The sequence below is a fragment of the Ornithorhynchus anatinus genome, chromosome 10 (genome assembly GCF_004115215.2).
Source record: "Ornithorhynchus anatinus isolate Pmale09 chromosome 10, mOrnAna1.pri.v4, whole genome shotgun sequence".
Lineage (NCBI taxonomy): Eukaryota > Metazoa > Chordata > Mammalia > Monotremata > Ornithorhynchidae > Ornithorhynchus > Ornithorhynchus anatinus.
In genome coordinates this window covers 51,165,817-51,175,326 of record NC_041737.1, presented here as the reverse complement: position 1 = coordinate 51,175,326, position 9,510 = coordinate 51,165,817, and the positions used below count along the sequence as shown (strand labels likewise).

At 49.0% G+C, this 9,510-nt stretch overlaps 1 protein-coding gene across 1 annotated transcript in view; it reads left to right on the top strand.

The window, feature by feature from the left end:
- Positions 1–1,316: 1,316 nt before the first annotated feature.
- Positions 1,317–9,510, top strand: part of PTN (pleiotrophin) — a 59,597-nt gene continuing 51,403 nt past the window's right edge. Inside the window, exon 1 of the mRNA XM_001513049.5 lies at positions 1,317–1,482. The gene's annotated coding sequence lies outside the window, so the exon portion shown is untranslated. The remainder of the gene's footprint in view (positions 1,483–9,510) is intronic.

Here is a 9,510-nt window from a genome sequence, read left to right as displayed (position 1 = left end):
GGGAGCCCTGGGTTCTAATTCTGGTTCCAATACTTGTCTGTTGCGCAACCTTGGTCAAGTCTCTTCACTTCTCTGTGCCTCAGTTACCTCATCTGTAAAATGGGAATTGAGACTATGAGCCCCCGGTGAGACAGAAACTGTCCAACCGATTTGTTTGTATACATTCCAGCACTTAGAACGGTGCTTGGCACATAGTAAGCACCTGACAAATACCACTAGTATCATTATTTCAGGTTAATCAGGTCAGACACAGTACCTGTTCCACACGGGGCTCCCCCGATTAGACTGTGTCTCCCCCGATTAGACCGTAAGCCCGTCAAAGGGCAGGGACTGTCTCTATCTGTTGCCGATTTGTACATTCCAAGTACAGTGCTCTGCGCATAGTAAGCGCTCTATAAATACTATTGAATGAATGAATGAATGAATGAATGAATGGGGCTCACAGTCTAAATTGGAGGGAGGAGGATTTAATCCCCATTTTACGGTTGAGGTAACCGAGGCCCAGAGAAATGAAGTGACTTGCGCAGGGTCACGCAGCAAGCGAAGACACAGCCGGGATTAGAACCCAGGTCCTCTGCCTCCAAGTGTGTGCTCTTTCCACTAGGCCGGGCTGCTTCTCTATCCCAGCTGTGTGACTGTGGGCAAGTCACTTCACTTCTCTGTGCCTCAGTTACCTCATCTGTAAAATGGGGACTAAGACTGTGAGCCCCACGTGGGACATCCTGATTCCCCTGTGTCTACCCCAGCGCTTAGAACGGTGCTCGGCACATAGTAAGCGCTTAACAAATGCCAACATTATCATTATTATTGCTATAGTACGGTGCTCTGCACATAGTAAGTGTTCAATAAATACCACTTACTGATGAACGGAACCAGGAGAGACATCACCTAGGCTACAGAGAGGGCATCTGGGAGGATGAAAGTTTAACTCCAGGTCCCTTCTCTGAACTGATGGAAGCGAAGGCCTCCTGTCACTCTTTCTCTTTCTTAAAGCACCTGCTCTGCATCGGTTTTAGGAGGGCAGACGGGACCTCGAGCGATCTGCTTTTCATGAGCTTCCCAATCAGATCACATGAGGGAAAAGTGCTCTTTCTCTGCCGCTGGCTTTCTCCCTCTCCCTCCCCAGCTCCCTAGCTCCCTCCCTCCTCCCTCTTTTTGTGTCCCTCTTCTGCACAGTCCCTCGCTCACTCATAGCCTGCATGCAATTGAGTCAAAGCGAGGATCAGGTTCCCTGCCTTTGCGTATAAAAATCTGGCTAAGGAAGTCCCCACAGGAGAGGAAAACTGAAACTGGAAAGAGAGGGAGGAGAAGGGAGGAGGAGGAGGAGGAGGAAGAGAAGAAGGAGGAGGAGGAGGAAAAGCAACTGGAGCTGTGCTGGTGTGTGCGTGTGAGTGTGTGGGTGTGTGGAGCCAGCAGGCAGCAACCCTCCTCTCTTTCTGAACTGAAGACAGGCCGAGCCGGAGGGGAGATCTGCAACTCAAAGTAAGTAGAACTTGAGGGTTTGATTTATCGGAGAGGCGACAGGAGCCTGGCTCTTTCTTTCTTTCTTTCTTTCTTTCTTTCTTTCTTTCTTTCTTTCTTTCTTTCTTTCTTTCTTTCTTTCTTTTTTTCAGTTCATCTCCCTTTCCCGACACTAACCTGGAAGCGGGAGCGGGACGGAAGAGTTGGTGGCCGGGGGATTTGCAGATGGGGGGGATGGGGCAACCCCTAAACTGGAGGGTCTTCCCAGCAGTGGGTCTTGGAGGGGTGAGGGCAGTCTGAAGTGGGAGCTATAGATTCTTAGGCTTCGGACGCGGTGTGGTTTCAACGGCACAGGTGTCCAGTGACACGATCTCTCTTCTGGGAGGGGCAGCGTGAGGCGGTAGACAATTTAGAAGAATGCCAGCATCCTTCCTCCCTGGCACTTGCCGGGTAGGACAAGAGCTAGGAGTAAGGGAGGATTAGGGAGACGTCCAGGAGGAAGTTAGAGGCGGCCGGACAATCACGAAGGGGAATAGACTTTTTGGAACTCACTTCTCCAGTCCTACTCTATTTTAATGTCTGTCTCCTTATCTGGACTGTGAGCTTCCTGTGGGCAGGGATCATATCTCCAACTTGGTGATGTTACACTTTCCCAAGCACTCAGTACAGTGCTCTGCATGAACTAAGTGCTCTCTGAATACCACTGATTGACTGACTAGGTGGGCTGCCAGAAAGCGGAGAACGGAATGTTTAGTACGGTGCTCTGCCCCAAGTAAATGCTCAGCAAATGCCATCGATGGATTGAGAACGAGCCCCTCTGCTCCCTCGCCTGCTCTTTGTTGGCCTCTCTGAATTCCCCCGGTGCCAGAAGCTTCTTCCCTTCTAGAGAGCGTGGCGGCGGAGAAAGAAGTCTTGCGTGAGACTGTCTGGGCTCACGAATGCATGCCTGCGTGACACTTCGACGCAACAAGTTAGAAACTGTTCGGTTGCAAGTTTTTCACAAGAGAATGGCTGCCCATCTTTCAGTGCCGATCTAAACGGTCAAAGCTGGCACGGCTTTGAATTTTCTCCTATCTACATCCACATCCATCTCAAAAAGTTCAGGACAAAGATAGCAAACCCTCCCATCCCCTTGAGGATACCCCCCCCCCCCATTCCCCCCACCCCAGGTTGCTGGGTAATCTACCCCAGTACTTCTCCCTTCTTCTTCATCCCTCCCTTTCTGCTGGGGAAAGGCTTGGGAATTCTGGGGGAGGGGGGCATTCAGGAGCTGGGAGGGGGAAGGGAGCGGGAAGAGAGGGAGGGGTTAGGCTTTAAAGTTCCTTTCCCTTCAGCTTTTCTTGGCGACCGGTCATCCATGCTGCTTCCCGAGGTGCCACAGCTTTGGAAGGGCAGTCTTGAGCGCTAATAGGATAATGGAAAAAATGCCATGATCTCAGCCGAGGGGGGATTTGATGAAACAGCAGCAGTGTATTTAACCACTTGATGAGAATCATTTCCTGTGGCAGGACTGTGGATCAATAAAGGGAAATTAAAGGATGGCGAGTGGGAAGAGGCAAGGGAGATGGGGGAAATTTCTCTCCCTTTCCCCTCTCCTCTTCTGTCTGCTCCACTCAGCTGCAGGTGGTCCCAGGAGACGGGGCCCACGCAAGCACAAACACGTTTAGCCCACGGTCCCTCTGAACTGACTGGGCCAGGGCCGATCCAAAGGAGAACTCTTTCCAGCTAGATCACCGGGGCACCTGTTATTTTTCTTACTCTTTTAAAATGGTCATAACCTCTTCGGGGTCCTTTTTTTCCCAGTGGATTTTATCTTGTTAATCCTCATTAAATAGTAAAGAAGACAGAAGTGCATTCCAAGGGCTTAGTACAGTGCTCTGCACATAGTAAGCGCTCAATAAATGCTACCGATGAATGAAGTAGCCTCCCAATCTCCAAGAAACACAGTGGAGATTTTTTTGTCTTTTGCCTTCAGGGCCTGGAAGTCAGAAGGACCTGGGTTCTAATCCCAGCTCCGCCACGTCTCTGCTTCGTGACCGTGGGCAAGTCACTTGACTTCCCTGTACCTCAGTTACCTCATCTGTAAAATGAAGATTAAGATCGTGAGCTCCGTGAGGGACGTGGGCTGTGTCCAACTGGAAGGTCGGTTGGGGAATAACTGTGAGCCTCACGTGGGATAAACTGATTCCCCTGTATCTCCCCCAGCGCTTAGAACAGTGCTCTGCACATAGTAAGCGCTTAACAAATACCAACAATATTATTATTAGTATTTACCCCAGCGCTTAATACAGTGCCTGGCACATAGTAAGTGCTTAACAGATACCATCGAGAAAAGCCATATTTTGGTGCCGCAAGCCCAGATCTGGCTCGTTGGATTGCCGTGGCTACAGGGGTGCACTAACGCGGAAATAGTTAATTAAAATCCCAAATCGAGTGTTCCACCTGAGATTCCTTCAGTGAGCACTGGGACTTTTGAATTAAATAAACTCTTCCTTGAGCCTTTCTGCCCATAAAAGCCAGTGGTAATTTCAACCAGATGGCCTTGTTAGGTGAGAGCCGGCCACTTTCCCCCTCCACGTCCCAATTTCTGATTCGATTTCCCCTCCCACGCCCCGTCCCCTACTCTCTCAGGATGGGAAAGCCCAGCAAAACCCTCCTCAGCAGAAAGGGATCAAGCGACCTGCCCCTCACACTGCGTCCCCCAATCCTTTTCCATCATCTCGGCCATCATGGTCAGCTACCTCACCGTGGCCTAGTGGATAGACCGCGAGCCTGGCAGAAGGACCTGAGTTCTAATCCTGCCTCTGCCATTTGTCTGCTGTGTGACCTTGGGAAAGTCACTGAATCGCTCTACGCCTCATTTACCTCATCTATAAAATGGGGGTTAAGACTGTGAGCCCTGGGGGTGACGTAGACTGGGTCCAACCTGATTAGGCTGTATCTATCCCAGGATTTAGTACAGTGCCTGGCACACAGTGAGTGCTTAAAAAATAATCAATCAGTGGCATCTATTGAGTGCAGAGCACTGCACTAAACTCTTGGGAGAGAACCTTGACTGATCTAACTTTTGCTTGGCTTAGTCTTAAACCATGCAGGAGCCTTAATGATGAAAAATGACTTGTGCCTGAACCTAAATGATAAAATAAAACTCCCCTCCCACCCCACCTTTGACTTCTCACCTAATTCATCATCGGAAGAACCGTCAGGTCATTGAACTTACACGGTTCCCTCAAGGATGGGAATGATCTGGAAAGGGCTCATCCAGTTAATAATAAAATTAATTATAGTATTTGTTAAGCGCTTACTATGTGTCAAACACTGTTCTAAGCGCTGGGGTCCACTTGCATCTCCATTTTCGCGGATTCGGTCATGTACTCTTGTACCCAGCTTGTACCCCAACTTCTGCCTAGATAAAAGTATCCCTGCTGTCGGATGTTGATCGGAGGTAATGTGGATTAAGCAAAGCTTTCGTGACTGACTTTGGCTGGTCAGAATCTCACTGACAAGTTACTGAGGATATGGATTAGTACAGTGCCCAGCGCATAGTAAATGCTCAATAAATACCATTGATGATGATGATGATGATGATGATATCGGCTAACCTCAGCACCACCACTTGCTCTGTGGCATCGGACAAGTCATTTCACTTTGCGCTTCGGTTTCCTCGTCTGTAAAATGGGGTTTCAATAGCTGTTCTCCCTCTGATGTGGACCGGGAGGCCATGTGGGACGGAGACTGTGATCCGTGCTCAGCGGAAAGAGCCCGGGCTTGGGAGTCGGAGGTCATGGGTGCGAATCCCGGCTCTGCCACTTGTCAGCTGTGTGACTGTGGCAAGTCACTTCACTTCTCTGTGCCTCAGTTACCTCATCTGTAAAATGGGGATTAAGTCTGTGAGCCTCATGTGGGACTTTCTGATTACCATGTATCTCCCCCAGCGCTTAGAACCGTGCTCTGCACATAGTAAGCGCTTAACAAATACCAACATTATTATTATTATTATTATGATTGTTATTATACCTACCCCAGCAGTTGGGGCACATGGTAAGCGTTTAACAAATACCACCATTGTTAAAAGGGAAATTAATTTACAAACAAGCCACAGTAAATAGAAGCACATAGAAGACAGGATTCAAAAGCACGGGGGGAAAGAAAGGTAAATGAAACCAGTGATCCTTGGATAGACCCTCCTCCCTGCCATCCCCCTCCCCATCCCCCTCCAGGCACCATTCTTGGTTTAAGCTGCCATGGCTTCTGTCAGGTTGTGACACCGTACGCTCTTTTTGGGCAGGAAATGTGCCTACCGACTCCGCTGTACCGTACTTTCCGAGGCTTTTAGTCCAGTGCTCTGCAGACGGTAAGCGCTCAGTAAATACCCTGATTGATTCCAAATCTCCGTGATCACCGTTTCCCACAGTTTCCGACCTCCGGCTCCCGTGGGGTGAAGTCTGGACTCCCTGCCTGCGGGCCTACACTTTCCTCAGGACCCAGTATGCCCAAAGACATACTTCCGCTCATATGGAACCCTTGTCCTCAGAGCCCTGTCAGCATTTTTGGCACCGTAGCAGAAACCACAGACTCGCTCTTACCCAATCAATACCACTCAGGAGGGAGGGTGGGTTTCCGTGGTGCCAAACAACTCCTGCCTAGATAAAAATATCCCTGCCGTCGGGTGTCGATCTGAGGTAATACGGATTGAGCAAAGCCGTTGTGAGTGACTTTGACTGGGCAGAATCTCATTAGCTAGTTAATGTGGATGTGGCTTAGCGCAGTGCTCGGCACACGGTGAGCGCTCTGGAAATACCGTTGTCGACGTCGATCAATCGGTGGTATTTATTGAGCACCCACTGCGTACAAAGTGAGCGGGAGAGTGCGATCCTGGCTTCGCTGCTTGTCTGCTGCGTGACCTTGGCCTAGTCAGCTCATCTGTAAAATGGGGAGAAAGGAGTGTGTGTGTGTGTTGGGGTGGGGTGGGGTGCGGGGGAGTGCACGTGCATACTTCCATTTCCCTGGGACTTGTGCTTCCAGAAACACTTGTGGTTCCAGAAACACTTGTGGAACTGACAGGAAAATCTATTCTACACCATAGATTAACAAGGGTATTCTCTGCCGCTGAAGCTCTCTTGTTTAAGACTTTCCATGCAAGCGGCATCCTTTCAGTCAGTGGGAAGTGTATTATTTGCACAATTCCGAGATCAAATGATGCTTTCAATCCCCAGTGGTCTATCCACAGAGACGAGGGGACTCGCTTTATGGAGGCTGTGGAAATAATGCACTTAGCCTGTGTCTTCATCCGTTCGTTCATTCGATCGTATTGATCGAGCACTTAATGTGTGCAAAGCACTCTACTAAGCAACAACAGACAGACCCATTCCCTGCCCACGGTGAGCTTAGACACAACTCCCTTCCTCTTCACATCTGATAGTTCACCAATCTCCCCTAGTCCTAGGAAAATGATAATAATAGTATTAGTTAAGCGCTTACTATGTACCAACCATTGTACTAAGCACTGGGGTGGATATAAGCAAATTGGGTTGGACACAGTCCCTGTCCCACAGGGGACTCCCAGTCTCAATCCCCATTTTATGGACGAGGTAACGGAGGCACAGAGAAGTGACCCAAAGTCACACAGCAGACAAGTTGCAGAGCCGGAATTAGAACCCGTGACCTTCTGACTCCCAGGCCCGTGCTCCATCCACTACGCCATGCCGCTGACTAACCTCTCATCCCCTCACTCTATTCTCCCTCCCTTCTGTGTCACTATGTACTGAAGTCCACACCCTCTACCCACTCTGATCCTCATCCCACTCCCACGGCACTTATGTACAGATCTTATTCCTTGCTGCTTTCCCTCCCCCTGTGCGTTATCTGAAGGTCCGTCTCCCCGACTAGATTGCAAACTCCTTGAACGCAGGGGTCTTTTTTCACCAACACTCTTCTGAGTGTTCAGGACAGTGCTCGGCACATAGTACGTGCTCAATAAATACCACGGATGGATGAATTGAGAATAACAATTGGCATAGCGTGACAACTACTGTTGGAGGGGAATGCTAAAATCATCTGCTGTGTTTACACTCTGCTAGCACATCTGACAGTTTCATTTATTCGTTCATTCATTCATTCAGTAGTACTTATGGAGCGCTTACTGCGTGCAGAGCACTGTACTAAATGCTTGGAAAGTACAATTCAACAATAAAGAGAGACAGTCCCTGCCCACACCAGGCTTGCAGTCTAGAACGGGAGAGGCAGACATCAAAACAAGTAACAGGCATTAATATGCATAGGTAGAATTATAGATACAGACAAATCAAAATAAGTAAACAGGCCTCAATATGAATGAATATTGGGGACAGTGGGGAGAGGGAGTTGAAAGTTCACATGGTCATTACTTTCCATTTGGGGGTGACATCTGTGTCGCTGCGGTGTCTTTAAAAAAGAATTTCTTTTGGCCCGAAGCTGAACAGGTGGTTAAGTTTCTATGGACAGAGTCCTAAGTCAGAATTGATTTGGAGAAGCAGCATGGTGTCGTGCATAGCGTAGGGGCCTGAGAGGCAGAAGGTCATATATTCTAATCCTGGCTCTGCCACCTGTCTGCTGTGTGACCTTGGGCAAGTCACTTCACTTCTCTGGACCTCAGTTACCACATCTGTAAAATGGGGATTAAGAGTGTGAGCCTCATATGGGACAGGGACCGTGTCCAACTTGATTAACTTGTATCTATCCCAGTGCTTAGAACGGTGCTGGGTGCATAATAGGCACTTAACAAGTACCGTGGATTGTCTCGTCTTAAGCTGTCGAGCTGTCTCCAAGCCATAGCGATGCCATGGACACGTCTCCCAAATGCCCACCTCCACCTGCAGTCGCTTTGGCGATGGATCCATAGAGTTTTCTTGGTAAAAATCCGGTTTACCATTGCCTCCTTCCGTGCAGTAAACTTGAGTCTCCGCCCTCGACTCTCTCCCAGGCCGCTGCTGCCCAGCCCAGGTGAGTTTTGACCTGTAGCCGATGGCCTTCCACTCTCTAGCCGCTGCCCAAGGTCGGAATGGAATGGGTGGGCCTCTGCTTGACTCTCTCTCCCGTAGTCGAGACTGGTAGAGTCCCGGAAACTCTCCAGGTGCCATCCTGAGAGGGGGACAGGTACCGTAATCGTTATTATTTGCTCATCTCTTCTATTGGGTTCTCATTCTTCTCCCTTGAAAATATAGACCCATCCTCGAGTCCAGTAATCTAACCTAAGCAGAACTTTCTCATCATCTGTCATCTGGTAGTCGTGATGTTTGGCTACTGAGTCATTCAGTCGCCAGAAAGGCCTATTAAAAGACTATTCCCGAAGGAGTCCTTGACAGGTAGCTGATGTCGTCGTGTGTGACTCATCACCGTAATAAAAACTAAAATAAAATCTGAAACTTCAATGGAATTTTACTCCCACTTGAAATCTAAGTACTCCCTAATATGACTAAGCCTTCCCCACCCACAAATCCATGCCCTAGAAATGGACTGGTGATGGAAAAAGACTAGAATTGGACTCGGCACTTGAGGTGGGGTTGTGGGGAGGGGGCTGGAGGGGAAGACCCTGATGGGGATGTGACCCAAAGCCCCTCTCCTGTCTCCACAAGAAGTACTCTCGGACTGCGGTGAAGTTCCCCATAAGAGAGGTTGCATGGCTTAGTGGAAAAAGCGTGGGCCTGGGAGTCGGAGGACGCGGGTTCTAATCCAAGCTCTACCCCTTTTCTGCTTGGTGACTTTGGACCAGTCTCTTAACCTCTCTGTGCCTCAGTCACCTTATCTGTAGAATTGGGTTTAAGATAGTGATCCCCAGTGGAGACATGGGATGCGTCCAACTTGATTAGCTTGTAGCGCTTAATACTGTGTCTGACATAAAGTAAGCACTTATGCTATTAAAAAACACATAGACAGCAAACTCACTGGTCGTGGGGGCACTCATAAATAATACTTTGTTCTGTGGATCAATAGTATTCCATAGGGGAAGACGGAAGGAGGTGATGTTTATTGAGGGTTTCTCTGGAGTCGATTTCTTTTGTTTTCAGAATC